Consider the following 15,568-nt stretch of genomic DNA (forward strand, 5'->3'; position numbering starts at 1 on the left):
GCAGTAGCCACATACGGCCATAAGCACTGAAGATGTGGCCACATAACGAAGTGTGCTGTATAGAGTACACACTGGATTCTGAAGACTTATATCTCTATTGTTTCTATGTATTATATGACAAAAGTATAATATTTTGGCTATTTAGATTAAATACATTAGAATTAATTTAAAAAAATTTTTAATTGCACTTGTGGCTTGCATTTCCACTTCTCCTGGATAGTCTTAACTCTGGATTCTTTTTTTTTTTTTTAATATTTATTTATTTGAGAGAGAGAGAGAGAGCACGAGTGGGAGGGACAGAGGGAGAGGGAGAGAATCTCAAGCAGACTCAGTGCTGGGCACGGAGCCCGACACAGGCCCAATCTCATGACCATGAGATCACGACCTGAGCCAAAACCAAGAGTTGGATACTCAACAGACTATGCCACCCAGGTGCCCCCTAACTCTGGATTCTTAGCCACTCTGCTTCCTGCCTCTCAAAAGTGATCATGAATACTAACTGAGCACCTGCTACAGCTCAGGCCCCATTCTAAAGACTCAACGTGGACTACTGATGGCCCCAACCACCCTACTGGAATGACCAGGGCTGGGAAACAGGAAACCACTTCCAATCCTAAGAAGGGGTCAGCCCCCTCCTGGGCCTCCCTCAAGTTCCTATTCCTGCACTAAAGACTTTAGCCCAAGGTCAGACTCAGGGATCCACCCTGACACGCCTCTAGGATGGCCTCATTCAAGGCTCTAGAAGCATAAGCCCGACCTCAGACCTGGACTGGCTCTCCAGGAAGCTCAGGCTAGAGGGGGGTCAGACACCATCCAGCCAGTGAAAACAGCCCACAGGGCCCTCACCAGGCTGAGGGTCAGGGAAGGCTTCCTGGAGGAGGCAGCTCCTTGAAAAAAAGAAGTTTGTAGACTGCCTTGCTGAGCCATACTGGAGCCTGAGACAAAGAAGGAACTGGCAGTACTGATCCTCTTTATTTACAATTCTGGTATTTTATCTCGGATTTTTCTCATTAATTTTGATTTTTTAAAAATACGGCTTAAAAATATTATCTTGATTACCGAGCCTTTTGCCCACCCCCGACCCTTACACTTTGTGCCCAAGGCAAGTGGCACACTCACTATACACTAATCCTGGCCCCAGTTTGGAGGTGGAAGACCTCCAGCTGCGGTGACACGTCACTGAGTCTCCACCCCCAGGGAAGCAGGGACCCAGCAGAGGGGAGTGTCATCCTGTTGTGACAGCATGGCCACAGCTGGGAGGTTCCCCCCCCTTACCTCAAGGGCCCAGCTCAAGCCCCAACACCCCACCACCCCACCCTGCCCCAGCTTCTCCTGTCTCCCTCCAGCTCCCCTCTGCTGTGCCAACTAAGATACCCCCCCAGCTCAAAGCCACAAGTCCGGCCCCTTGTCATTCGACCTGCTCCAGCACTGACATTTACAAATGAAGAAACAACACCCACAGAGAGGAAGTGACTTGATGTAACCCAAGCCCCAGCCAGGCCTGACTGGCCCAGGACTCCATGTTGGTTTTTGCACCAGGCACCAGCTTAGCATATGGGGCCCCTGAAAATGTCTGCTGACAATGAGTAAATGAGCCACATCCCCCCCACCTTCAGGTGCTGATTCCAGGTTGCCTTCTCCAGCAAGTCCTCCCTCACCGCCCGCCTTGGGCTCCTAAACCTCAGAAGCTGAGCCCTGTAGTAGAGCGCTGCTCTTGATCTGTCTCTAGCTGTTCCATTCATGGGGATCCACCCCACCTAACCCCTACCTGGCCTGGGGTATCCTGAGAGTCTGCAGCCCTTCTTATGCCCCCTGCCCTCCACAGTGGAGTCCAGGGCCTGGATGGCCCAGGGGCACTCAGTCCAGAGGTAAGAGTCATCCGGAATCACTAATCCTTGCCAGCCGGTCCTTCTTCAGGTCTGACCTGAGTCCCTCTTGCTGGCAGCAAAGCTTTCACCTTCTGTCCTCTGACTACCATTTCAACCCCCACCACAGTTTAAGTCTCATTGCCCCTTCTCTGTCCTAGCCCATAATCTCCCTTGCGCCATACCCACCAGTCCAGCAGGAAGGCAGCCCAGAGCCTTAGCCAAGGGCAGACACACTCCCACTTCCTCTGTTTCCTAAGTGCCTGCTGCATGCCCAGCCCTTGCCAGATTCCCACCTTTATCTCACTTGTCCTCATCACAAACCCAAGGCCCGAGATTCTTGCCCCATTTCAGGGAAGCTCGGGGAGGTGGAAATGTGCCCAGGTCACTTCCTGGAGTCAACAGGGCCTTCAGAGGATGTGACTGCCCCTGTCAGGGCAAGTCAGAGAGGCTTCCAGAGGGCACTCCTGAGCTGGGCTTTGAAGAAATAGGAGGTTGCGCTTCCGGCCAAAGGGAACTGAGCGTGCAAGGCTCAGGGATAGGAAAGGACCCAGCAGATCCAGAGACAGGGTTATTTCAGTGGGGCAGGGACGAGGGATGTGAGAGGACAGTAGGGACACCCCGACAAGTCTGGGGACTCCCACATGGGTGTGAGCCTCCTTTGTATTCTGATTTGCATGAGTGAGTCAGGCCTGAGTCAGGGCAGCCTTGAAGGTCCCAACTCCTTCCACATTCAGCTCTGAGGTCCCCTCAGCCAAGACCCTGCCCACCCCGCCCCCTCCCCCCCACTCAGGACTGCATCTTCAGGCCCCCTCTGCACAGAGCTGCACTCTGGGTTCAAGGGAAGGCCCAGTGATGGGGGGACTGGAGGGAGAGGAAGGCAGGCCCAGGCTCCACACTGAGGCCTGAGCTGCTCCACCACTCAACCCCTCCTCCCCTGCACGCCCTCCCCTCCCACCCCCCACTGCCCCAAACAGGCTAGGCAGGGACCCTAGCATCCAGACCTCAGAAAACCCCTCAGAGTGTCCCACATAGGAACCAAGAACAATACACATGCAGCTTTAGCCAGGCCAGGTCTACAAACCACAACCTACCAGCATCACAAACACCTCATACAGCCTCTAGGGACACCCATCTCACACCACTCGGCAGCCACACAGCAGATCTGCCCCTCCACCACATACACCCCCTTCGGCCCCCACACTCCCTGACTATGTCCAACTGCCCCCAGAGCCCCACGATGCCCACTACCCCCCAACCCAATCACCAGGTGATACCTATGGGCAGGGCCGCATTTGATCCACCACCCTCCTGGGTGTTCTCAGGACTCCGCGAAGCAGGCAAGGGGCCTTGGAGACACTTCCCTTAGATATGAGGAACTAGGCGGGGGCTGGGCTCCCGGCCCAGAAGGTGCAGAAGTGGCCCCCACCCGCTGCAGCAGCTATTTCCCTCCAGCCCAGCTATAGGCAAAGGCAGCAGGTGCAGCCCTCAGGCAGGCAGCTGATTGATCCCTGGGCCAAGGAGCCTACTTTGTTTCTCTCAGGGATGGGGGGGGGGACGGGCACTGCATACTGGACCCAAAGAATTATACCAGAGTCTCCTGCCTTGCCGCAGCTCCGAATCTCTGCCCCATCACTTGCCCTGGCACCAGATTTCTGCCCCAACCCATCCATGGTGTGGCCCGTCCTCTGGGGTCCTCTGAGCAGCAGCCCTCAGGACAATGAGGACTAAGTTGGGGCCCCAGCAGCTGGGTGTATGAAGAGCTGCCTCAGTCCCCTGGTGGGGAGCTGGGGGCCACTAGTGAGTCCCTAGGACTCTAGGTCAGGGCCCTTTCCCCCCAGGATGCAAGGCAAGTCCAGGTCCCAGTCCTGGCTCCATCAGTTCTTGCCTGAAGTGCTGGGAAAGTCTTGTCACATTTTGAGCCTCAGTTTCCCCCTCCATAAAGCAGAGCTGTCACCCAGATGACTATGACACGTCACCATGTATGTACTAGAGACCACACTCACTCGTCATCTGCTCACTCCTCTGCTGCGAAGACAGACACTTCCTGTTCCTTAGCCCCAAGGCCTTGGCCTGTCCTGACCAGAGGGGCCCTTGGTGCTGGCCTTGTAGCCAGGCTCTAGTCTAGACCCCGCAGCACTCTGGGGCTCTCCATTACCCCAGCCCCCAATGACTATCACACCCTGCCTCCAGCCACGTCCCCCTGCAGGGTTCCAGACTGGATACCCCACTGCCCCCTGGACCTCCGTCTGGGTGGCCCCAGGCACTGCACAGTCCCCACCCCACCATGCACTCTCCAGGGAGAGTGCTACCTCCAACAAGGCTACCTCCGACCTAGGTGGGACCTTTGAGCAAATTAGAAAAAAATGCCTCTTCCTTCAGGAGCCCCACAGCAGGACCTGCAGCTCAGCAAAGAGGACAGGCTAGGTTGCAGGACCCCCTCTCCCAGCTCTCACCTCACCCCCTCCTAGCCAGATACCCTTGGACAGTGCACAACATGCACATCGCACACAGTGGACCTGGTGAGAGGTAGGCCATTTTAACAACCCCCTTGGGGTAGCCAGTTGAGCATCATCCTAAAAAAATATAAAACCAGTTTTATTCATGCCCATGGTGCATTAAAGACTAGGGGACAGTAAACATCCCTGAGCTCAATTTCAGGCCTAGCCCTAATTCCCACCCTAATCTTGAAAGACTATCACTTTCTACAACTTTCATGTCTGTACTGTTTAAAGTTTTTATAGTTGTGTATCACTTTTATAATTAGAAGACAAAATGATAAAAGTCTCTTAAGTCTATTAGAATTGAGTTTGTCCCAGTACGTTCCTCAAAACCATTATTAAAAAATACCCTTATGATTTTAAATGTAACATGAGTAGACGACTAAGAGGACAGTGATAAACGAAGCTGATTTCCTGGGCCATCTGGACTGGAGAATGAGAAACTGAGACCCAAAGCTCACTCCCCCCCTCCCACCATGGTCTTATCCTCCCCAAGGTCTAAAACACAGCCTAGCAGATAAGGACGGGAAGGCCAGCAGCAGAGTGCAGCCCAGGGACTTTCAAATGGGAAATGGACTGAGGTCCATTAGTAAACATGAGACTTCAGAGTCCCGTGGTTTGTCCTCTAGACAGCATCTGACCCCATCCTAGCCCTGACCGTCACCCACGTTTCCCCAAACCCCACCGGGGGCCCCCTCATGCCCAAGCCCCACCCTGGAGAGGGTCAGCTAGGAAGGAAGGTATGGAATCAAGTGTGACTATCTGGAGTACCTCACTTGCAAATTAATGAAACTGAAAGTTAAATGATTTGGGGTTTAGGCCTTGTCAAAGTCTGTGACATTCGAATCCCCCTTGGCCGACCATGTACTCCCACCTTCAAACAGATCACTCAGGATCACTCTGGGCCATTCCCTCCCATTTCTCCTGAGCCTCCTCATTACCTTATTTTGACACACACCTCCCTCTCCATCCCCACTGCGCCCATCCACTCCAGCCTCCCAGGCAGGCCTGGATCTCCAGGGCCTCCTCCCTGCTTCCCGCCCTTGCCCCACCTTTAGCCAGCACACCCTTCAGCCTACCCCGTAACTGCCCCCAAGGCAGAGCCCCTCACCTAACCCTAACCACATAGCCCTGACCCACACCCAACTTCCCTGTGCCCCAGGCCTTCACTGCTCAGGCACAGCACCTGAGGAGACCTGGGACACTCCCCGCAGGAGCACACGCGGCTCTGGTCTGTCCCCTGACCTCAGGCACTGTAGTCCTCTCCTCAGCTGGGGGCTCCCCAGGTAGGGTAAGGCCAGGGCTGCTACAGGGTTACTCCAGGAAGGTCCTCCTCTGTGTCCACTGCCCCCTACAGCGGGGCAGGGTGGGGACGGGGCAGGGGGGTGGCTCTTAACACTATAAATGAGGCAGAAACAGGAAGAAACAGGGCTGACCACATGGTGGGTGGGAGCGCCCAGGGCTGACAATAGGTTCCCAGGCAGCAGGAGTGGGCAGAACCAGAGTCACATGCTGGGACTCTCAGAGGGGTTGAGGGCTAGCCCTGGCCCTGGCCTGGGAGAAGGACGGAAGGCTGCTTGACTCCATGCTCTCTGAGCTGCCCCAGAACCTGATGTGCCTACCCACCCAGGAGGAGAGACTTGGCTCCCCTGCACCTGAGAACTAGCAGCCCAGGAGAACAGAGACCCGAACCTCCCTCTCCCTAGGTGGCCCCTGGAATGGAGAAGCCCAAAGATAAGCAGACCCCTTGATGCTGGCACCTGAAAGGAGTAAGCTGCCTGTCTGCCTGGGGTGGAGGTGACCAGACTGGCAGGGCGGGCGCTGGAAAGGAGAGAGAGAGACCGGGTACCGGCCTCACAGGCTCTGGCCTCCAGTGTGATGTGTGATCTCAGCCTCCCCAGCTATAGAGCCAGACAGAAGACGAGAAGCCTCCCTGACTCGGCCTCTCCTCTCCAACTCACGGAGAACATTCTAACCTACTATCCGACCGGGCCATCCTTGCCTAAAACAACAAAAGGTGGTGATTATGAAGTGCTTACCATCTACCAGGTGCTGTGCTAAACACCTGTGGATTGCTTTATACCATCCTCACGACAGTCTAGAAAGTGAGTGGTTTTAGCCCACCTTAGAGATGAGAAAGAAACTAAGCCTCAGAGAGGTTAAGTAACTTGCCTAAAATAACACAGGAGCCAGCATCTGACCCAAGGGCTGCCTGGGCCCCTCCTTCTACTCCATCTCCTCAGAGGGAACAGTGCAGAGGAAGGCAGAGAGCAGGGAGGACACGGGGGGGTTGAGTGGGCAAGAGAGAGGGAGCATGAGTGCAGGCTGAGAAGGGCCTTGAAGGCTAATGCTAAGACACCTGCCCTTACTGTTCGGACAGCTGGAAGCCATGAAGGCAGCAGGGCGCTTCCGGGATGGATCACAGGGCGGCAGGTGGGCGGGTGGCCGGGCGCCCAGGGGTGCCCGGCTGCTGGGAGACTTGGGAATTCACATAATCTCTGAGTCTCCAGTTCGCCATCTGCACGATGGGGATTACGACAGTTCCACCATGCAGACTTGTGAGGAATGAATGCATGCCTTCAAAACACAGCCCAAATCTGACCGGTTCTCACTCTCCAGAGACTTCCCACCTCCCCCAGACTAAACGCCAAAGCCAGTACATGGCCTGCCAGGCTGCACGGTCTACCCCCACTGTCTCTGCCTCCTTGCTGTTACTCCAACCCACTCTGTGTGCTCTAACCTCAGAGCTGGGCACTGGAGCTCTTCTGCCTGGAATACTCTTCCACCCATCTGATGACTCACTCCCACACTTTTTCCAGCACTTTCTCAGAGGCAAGGCCTTCCTTCCCTGAACACTCTACCTAAAAATGTGCCCCCCGTGAGTCCCTGACCCTGTGTCGTTTTTCACCTTATCACTGTTGGGTTACATACTCGGATGCCACATACCACTGTTGGGTTACACTACTGCATTACACATTTATTTGTTCATTGTCAGTCTCCTCAACCAGAGGACAGGGGCATTGTCTCATTCACAGCCCTATGCCCAGTAGCCAGAAGTGGCCGGCCCCTGGAGGAATGGATGAATGGACATTCACAAAGGCCTGGCTCACCTCAGTCAGGAGCTTGGGACAGGGGCCTGCGATGCGGGTAGGGAGAGGGATGGTTGGACAAGGTGTCCAATAAGGTGTCAAGGTTCAGACTGGAGTTCTAGGAGTCAAAGATTCAACTCCGAGGTTCCTTGGCCCCCTCTGTGGTTGGGCTTGCCCCTTCTCTGCACCTGAAGCTGCCGCAGCCACCTCCTGCTGTGCTGGCCTGATAAAGCCCACTCAGGGAGCCCTCACCCGCACAGAGGAAGTGCTGACTCTCAGACCCCCCACCCCCACCCCGCCCGCCTTGCTGCCCACCCGGAGCAGGTCAGAGCCCGCCCAGACTTCCAGGAGTCTCTGAGACCAGCCCTGCCCCCTCTGCCCTGCCTACCCCTTCCATGACTATTACCCCGTGGGGTTCAAAAGGCCTCCACCCTCTGGCTCCTGTCACTCACTCCTCTCCCATCTCATTCCCTCCACTCCCACTGCCTGACACTTGACCTCCAGGTCTTTGCTTATACCGTTCCCTCTGCCTAGAACATCATTCTCTCCCTTGCTCTTCAAGGTAGAGCTTCAAGTGCACTTGAAGTTCAAGTGTCAACTTCAAGGGTCACCTGCTCCAGGAAGCAGTCTGTGACTTGCATGGCCACAGCCCTGATCACACTGGGATGTCACTATCTGTGACTCTCTCCTCACAGACTTGGCTGGGTGCTCCTTGAAAGCAGGACCAGGGTCTGATTCCCCTGCATCCAGCCTGAGGTTGGCAGACAGTGAATATCTGCTGATTGAATGAACATCTCCCAATTTTATACATGGAAATTTAGTGCCCAGGCAAGTGATGACTTGTCCAAGGTCACAGTGCAATCAGTGGCCGGAATGTGGCTAGAACCTGGCCTCTGGCTTCCTAGATCATGCACCTCCCATTCCCCTCGTGCCCACCCAGTTACAGCTCTAGTCTCCTGCCTGCCAGACCCCAGGCCTGCCTTCCCCCAGCGCTCCATACCCACCAACTACCTGCTCCTTAGGCACTGGGCACCCAGAGAGGTGCAAGAAACCAAACTAACCAGGGCCACAGGGCAAGTCAGCACCAGGACCCAGGACGCCCAGACTGGACCCCCTTCCACTAGCCTGTTCCTTGGAAGAAGTGGGAGGGACCAGTCCCCTCAGGTGACCTCAGAGATACGGCAGCAACCCCCGCCCCGACTTGGGCTAGGCAGGCCCAGCACGGAGAAATGTGGGTTTTCAGGTCACTGGCAATAGAGGCAAATGAGTGTCCTGGTTCATGTCTCAAAACAGAAACTGGAACAGAACCACTAGAACAACTAGATGCTCCCTGGATCTTTGGCCTCCCTCCCTAGGCTTAGTACATCTATCTTCACAGCTGAGGAGACAGAAGAGGGAGGAAGAGCCCCAGTCTGAGGGGAGAGGCAGGCGTTTAGCTGAGGCTCCAGCACCCCTTCAGCAAGCAAGACAGACCCCCCCCCAAAGCTGGCCTGTTGTCATCTGGCAAAGCCTCGTCCCCAACCCTGCTCTCCGAAGGGCCCTTTTCCCCCACCAGGCTAGGGTTGGCTCTGGGAACAAACTCTGCCATTTCAGCTGCAGACTCACAGTGGCCTGCCTAGATGAAGGTCCCTGCTCAAATGGATAAAGCCTCACCTAGCTCACATATCAAGGAGCGCAACGCCCAGCACCTCCTACCCCAATCCACTGGGATGCTGAATGCTGATCACACCTGCACAAAGGTGAAATCACAGGTCCTCCAAGGATGCATCTGGGCCCAATAGCACCCACGGGCACATGCACGGTGCCTGCCCAGAGGGTGCGGAGCAGGAAGGAGATTGGAAGCACAACCCAGGAAGGAACACACCCAGCCAGGAAGTCTCCAAGGAGGAAAACACTTCTCTCAGGGGAGGGAACAGGCCACCTTCCCACAAGGTGGCTCCCACTCTCATGCCCAAGGCCCTTTGAGGGCAGCTGCTGTGCCCATAGGCTCAGAGGGGCACCGGAAGGAGCGGGTGAGGGTGGCAGCATTGCAAAATATTCAAAGGCCCTGAGCCAAGGCCCAGCCTCCCTGCCCCCTGAGGAGGGGCAGTGCCTCCCTTAGGGCTCCCAGGCTCAGGTCTCTGTCCACCAGACTGTCATGGCCCTTGAGCCTGGCTCTGATCCTCCAAGACTGGACCTGGGCCTGCTGAGCCACATTCCATGTTGGCCCTGGGAGGACCTGGCTCACCCATCAGCGTGACCCAGACCTTGCTCGGTGACCCAGCCAGCCATCAGCTCTCCCTGGGCCTCCCCTCAACCCCATCCTGGTATCCAGGATGACAGCCCCACCGCCAGCAAATGAAGAGGATGCCTGGCTTCTACCTGTTCCCTCCCCGTTCCCCACCGAGGTGGCTCTCTCTTCTGCTACCACCTAGTCCCTTCTAGGGTCTGGTTCTCAGATTTCTTGAAAGGCGACAGCTGGGTGCTCATGCTGGGGGTGGGGGTGCAGAGAGCACACAGAGCCTGGAGGCCAGCTGTACCACTGACCCCCAGAAGCAGCTCTGAGAAGCTCCAGGCCTTGTCTGTCTGGCACCAGCCAGCCAAGGTGTGGCACAGGACTCAGCCTCAACTCAGGGGTTATCCAGTCCAATTTGAGGCTTTGCAGGCTCTTGGAACCCAGAATTTTGGAAATTTAGAAGCTGGGAATCACCAGCACACAAAACCCTGGAATCCTTGAATCCCCAATGCCTAGAATCTCACTCAGAATCCTAAAATCCTAGCTGCTCAATGTGGGGAGAGAGAGGAGTGGAGAAGGTCCCCTACCCCACCTTACCTGCTCTGTTTGATTCGTTCCTGTCCTGATGTGTCCACACCTAGAGACTGGGGTGGAAGCTGCCTCTGTAAAGACCAAGGGAAGCTGAGTTCAGAGCCCTGGCCCCGGCATTGTGGTGGAAAGGAGGAGAGGGGAGAAGAGAATGCCAGGAGCAAGGCAGTGCCCTCTGGGGCAGTAGGGAAGGAGGCAAAGGAGACCCAGGCATATGGGGTAGCAAGATGCAGGGGCAGCTCCCCAGTCCTGGGGGCTGTCCCACTCCAATACTGGCCTGGCCAGAAGGAAGTAGGGCCAGGCCAGACTACCCCAGTGAGAAAGATGTTAGTTCCTTGCCATGGGAATGGAGACAGAGGAGTGGTCATGAGAGGTCCCAATCCTCCTCTCTCTCCCCCTTGCCCTCACAACAATGAAGATAATAAGGAGGATGAAGATTTTGCCACATTCCTCCCTGCTGTGGTCGGTGGGGGAAGGCGGCCTCTCTGACCTCTGAATCCTCCTCTGGACCCCTCTGGCACTGAGCACCACACTCTTGACCATAGCTGGTCCCTGTTTCTTGGCCTCGCGGCTCTGGAACCATGTCCCCCAGGTTTGTTCATTCAGTCACTGACATCTGGCTGGTCCACATCCCAGGCACCATAAGGGGACTCAGTTTGGGCAGGGAGAAAGACTCAGGCCCTGTGAGAAGGCAGGTGGGCAGCGTGTGAGGGAAGTCACGGCTTCAGAGGCCCAGGAGGCCCGGACCAGGCCCCAGGCAGGGAGGTGGCGTGCGGGCCTCAGAGCCTCTGCCTGGGTGTCGGTTCCAGCTCTCCCTTTCCTCAGCTGAGGGACCACAGGCAAGTCCCTTGGCTTCTGCTCACCTCAGTCTCCTCATCAGCAAAACAGGGCCCGGGAGAGCCGTTGTATTCAACAAAGCCCAGAGCAGACAGGACAGGACAAGAGCAGCGAGCAGACCTCCAAGAGGTGCTTGTCCCCATGGGGGGCTCAGAACTTGACAGCAGTCGGTCCCGTCTACAAGCAGGGTGCCCATGCAGGCCCGCCGTCCCCACAGCTGGCTGCCAGCAATGTCACTTGACCATGTGGCCCTCCACGCCCTGCCTGCCACCCAGACTGGGAATTCCCAGGGTAGAACAGGGTTTGGATCTCCTCCACCTGCAGTGTCTCCCAGTGCTCAGAGTTCTCACTGTGAGGAGGGAGAGATTCAGACTCCCAGCTCTTCCCTGTAATGGGTGATCTTAGGCAAATCACTTCACCTTTCCAGGCCTGTCTCCTCAACAAAATGGGAATGGTACCTACCCCACCAGATTATTCTTGAGGATTAAATCAGTCCAAAAAAATGCTTCCACAGTGCCTGGCACATAGTAAGCTTCCAAGAAACAGTAGCTACTGCCACTATTACTACTACTGTTAAATAATAATGTTGTTACTGAACTGGCCACTGAATTCCATATCCCCTCCCAGCCACTCGGACTGTCCCAATGGTCTGGAGCAGATGTCCTGAGTACAGGACAGACCTTTTCCCTTCTCAACTGTGCTCAAAAGGCTGAGACAGAGGAAAAACTCCACAGGAAGGTCACGTGGAAGACCAACCAGGCACTGTCCCCCCAGCCCCCGGCCATCCCTGACACCTGGGGGTCATCGGCCTCTTTGGGCTGTCCTCCCCAGGGCCCTCATCAGAATGTACAGGTCTGGGGGCCTGATGGGGGCAGGGGTAAGGGGACACGATGTCCTCTCTGATCAGGGCTGGGGGGACTGGTGTTGAGTTAGAGGCAGGGCCTGAGCTCTGTGGGCAGTGTACTTGTAGGGGATCTCTGAGGGCCCCTCGTATCTTCCTGCTGTTCAGATCCTTGGAGCAGCCGCCTTAGCACAGAACCCCTTCCTGAAATATGAAACACCCCTCTGTGCAGGGCCATGAAGGGGGCTGAGGTCAGCCAGACTGAGACCAGAGGAGGGGGTGAGAGGGCCCACGCAAGGGTCTGGACTCTACCCGTCAGGGAGGGCTGGGTCTGCTTGGCTGGGGTCACACTCTGCTCAAGGCTGCCTTGGCCACCACCCAAGGGAAAGCCCCTCACTGAGTGGACCCTGGACTGAGCTCAAGGGGTAAGGTCAAGCCGGGGGAGGGGAAATCAGGCAGAAGGAGGCAAAGGAACACCTGACTGATCCTGCCTCTACCACTTATTTGCTGTTTGGGGAGGACGAAAGTGGTTCACATACATAAAAGTGCCCACACCAGTGCTCTGTGCCTATTACTACCATCCTTCTCAGGGATGTGACTACTCAGCTTTCTGAGGTTGTTCCCCCCTCCATGTTACTGGCTGGTGATCCCCGTCTCATGGAATGATATGAAGTGAAATAAAGTGCAAATGTACAGCGTCAGGAACACGATAGGAGCTCAAGTCAAACAGAGCTCCCTCCCTTTCCCTCTTCTTACTCCAAGAGGGCCCAGACTAGGGGTCGGATCAGTCCTGACCCCCACCCACCAGGGCTCACTGCCTGATCCTGGTCTGATCTCTGGCCCTTGGCCTCAGTCTCCCCATCTGTGAAAAAAGCTTTTGGGCCAAGTGGTATCTGAGTGTCCATGACCATATCTATTCCAGTCTCCCTCCCACCTCCATTCCCTCCTTCCTTCTCCATTTCCAACTCATGTCCTACTGCATCCCTCCTGCTGCAACAGAACCCGTGGGAGCCTAAAGTTGGGTGGAGGGGACAGCTGGTGAGCAAGCGGTATGAGGCCTCCAGCAACCCAAGGCCCACCCCAGGCTCCCAAGGGTTAAGATCCAGAGCGAAGGGCGGGGGGTGGGGGTGTTCAGCAGGGTCAGCGCTGGACAGGCGGGCCTAGAGCCCAGGGCCTGCCTCCCCTTCCCCCACCCTGGGAACAGAGGCTACTTGTTTGGGCATCAGCCGGCTGGCTTTGAGCTTGGCTAAAGGAAGAGTGGGGTGGGGAGGGGAGAGGGCCCAGAGAATAGAGGGAACTCCCCTCTCTTTAGCCGATGCCCTAGTCTTAGTCCTAGGCTAGTCCACCACTCGCCCCTAGGACTCTCAGAGGCCCCTTACCCCTCTGAACTGACCCCTTCCCTCCAGGTTCTCTCGTTCCTTCATTCAAACACTCATTGCAGGGGATAAGATTTACACTCAGGCCCAATTCTTCCCCAGTGGTCTCTCTCTCGAGCATGAGACCAGGGGTTATCAGCCCATCCTACAGATGGGGAAATGGAGGCTCTGAGAAGTGTGGGGACTTGCAGAGTCACATGTTCGATGGCTGCACAGGGACTACCCCACGTCCCAGTCATCCCCAGGGCTCTGCAGGCCCTTCCCCACAGAGCTCCAAGGAGACCTTTCCCAAGCTGTGCCACTATGAAGGACTGAAAGGTGAGGCACGGAGAAGCAATAAGCAACCCACCTGTGAGGTCCCAAAGGACCTAGAAGATATATATATATTTTTTTTTTTGGATGGGGAGAAAATTTCTGGAGAGGAAGGGTGGGTAAGACAAGCAACCTGCACAAAGGGCTGAGGTTTCAGGTACAGAAAAGCCTGACTGGAGCCTGAGAGGCGGTGGGGGTGAGGCTGGGGCGATGAAGCGTGGGGGCAATCTGGGCCCCAGGTTGCCTCTGCCACCTCACCAGTTGTCAGGACTGTGCCTGGAATGACCCCCTTTTGCCCGACTCCTGTGAGCAAGTGGTGAACGAGGAGGCAAGGTCCCCCAAGCCAGGATCTGGACAATCCCCAACCAGCCATGGGACACATGGGGATGAGTTCTCGCTATACCCTGCCCCAGCTACCCCTTCCAGCCATACCCATCTCCTCAAATATACCACGAAAATTCCTGCCTTTGCACAAACTGTGCTGTCCTCTGGAGGGTCCTTATCCTTGCTAATTGCCACTTCACTTCCAAGGCGCATTCCAGTCATCTCCTTCTCCCTGGGCCTCCAAGAGTCCCAGTCCCTGATTCTATCTCAGTACCTGTCTGCACTTGTCTTCCAGATTCTGCTGGGATCTTTCTACCCTGTAATGAGCTTGCTGGGAGGTCTCCCCTAACCTGGGCACGCTCTGCTTTCCAAGGACAGACATCCTGGGTGCCTCAGTCTGGACCTTGGTGCTCAGCACACAGTCAAATCCTACCTGAATACCTCCACAAATCTGTACCACCCTGCAGCAACCCCCCCCCCCCCGGGGCCCGCTGCCAGCCCCTTCCCTGCAACCAAGCCTGGGGATCAAGGAAAGCTCCCCAGCACAAGAGCTTTGGGGGAGGGAAATGCATATGCCAGAAACCATACTGTGATCGTTCCTGATCAGAGTTCCCCAACACCAAAAACCACCCTTAGAGATCTTGGACCAAACGCCCACCCCATGCCCCCTAGGCTGCACTCCAAGCCTGCTCTCTCCAGTGCCAATAACCCACTCCCGGCTTGACCCCATTCAGTGAACACACATCTCCTCTTTCCAGCAATTGGGCCAGGTAGGGGCTCTTGGGAGGCCATGCCCCCATTTACTGGTGGGGAATTGAGGCACAGAGACCGGAAGTAGTCTGCCCAAGGTCACTGGAGCCCCAGGTTCAGGGCAAAGGGTCATACGAAAGTGCAGAGCTGTAAGGGTCTCCGCGGTTAACGAGGTGGGAGCCTTCATTTCACAGATGAGAAAAGCAAGGCGGCCGAGGGCGGGCTGGCTCCGGCTCCTGGGAACCTTCATGCCAAAGGACTAAGAGCTGGAAGCCCCCTGACCCGCCGGTTTGCCCTCCTCCCTACCGACTCTGGCCCGACCGCACATCCTCAGGTGATGACCCTCATCCCCATCACCAGACGAGAGCACTACCCCACTACCCTAGGAGAAACGCCCGCGGAAGTAGGCGCCGGGCGCACAACCGGCGCGCGGCCTTGGCGTTCCCTTCTGCGAAATGGGGAAACTCTGGTCAACACCTGGCGAAGGGGCGGCGGGCGGGGAGGTCCCGGCAGCCTCACTTACCTGTTCTGAGCGAGGACTCCACGCGGGGACGCGGGGACCCGGGGACCCGGGGTCCCGGCGCCGTCACTGACTCACGCCGGCGTAGTGAACTCGCGGCCGCAGGCCGGGCGCGCCCACCCCGCCGGGTGCTTCCGCCCGCCCCACGTGACGCCCCGGGGAGGGGAGGACCGGAGGGGCAGGGACCCGCCCCCTGCTCCGCCCCGCCTAGTCGCGGTCTCTGAGTCCGCGGGCCTGGCCCGCCTAGCGGACCCGTCCGTCTGTGCGTCTCCCGTGCCCCTCTCGTTGCTGGCAGATCCGTCTCTATCTCGTGAGGTTCAGATCTACCTCCACCTCTCCGCCCGCTGAGT

General features: G+C 56.6%; 1 protein-coding gene across 6 annotated transcripts in view; it reads right to left on the reverse strand.

The window, feature by feature from the left end:
- ARAP1 (ArfGAP with RhoGAP domain, ankyrin repeat and PH domain 1) overlaps positions 1–15,347 on the reverse strand; it is a 61,471-nt gene extending 46,124 nt beyond the window's left edge. For 4 of the 6 annotated variants that reach the window (XR_004925694.2, XR_004925695.2, XM_036119453.2 and 1 more), the window contains exons 1-2: positions 15,222–15,347; positions 10,268–10,332 (exon numbers count right to left, since the gene is read on the reverse strand). The gene's annotated coding sequence lies outside the window, so the exon portion shown is untranslated. Of the gene's footprint in view, positions 1–3,142; positions 3,218–10,267; positions 10,333–15,221 lie in introns of those variants that run through there. The other 2 variants (XM_036119451.2, XM_036119452.2) reach the window with 2 other exon arrangements.
- Positions 15,348–15,568: the final 221 nt, after the last annotated feature.

Source organism: Halichoerus grypus, chromosome 11 (genome assembly GCF_964656455.1).
Source record: "Halichoerus grypus chromosome 11, mHalGry1.hap1.1, whole genome shotgun sequence".
NCBI lineage: Eukaryota > Metazoa > Chordata > Mammalia > Carnivora > Phocidae > Halichoerus > Halichoerus grypus.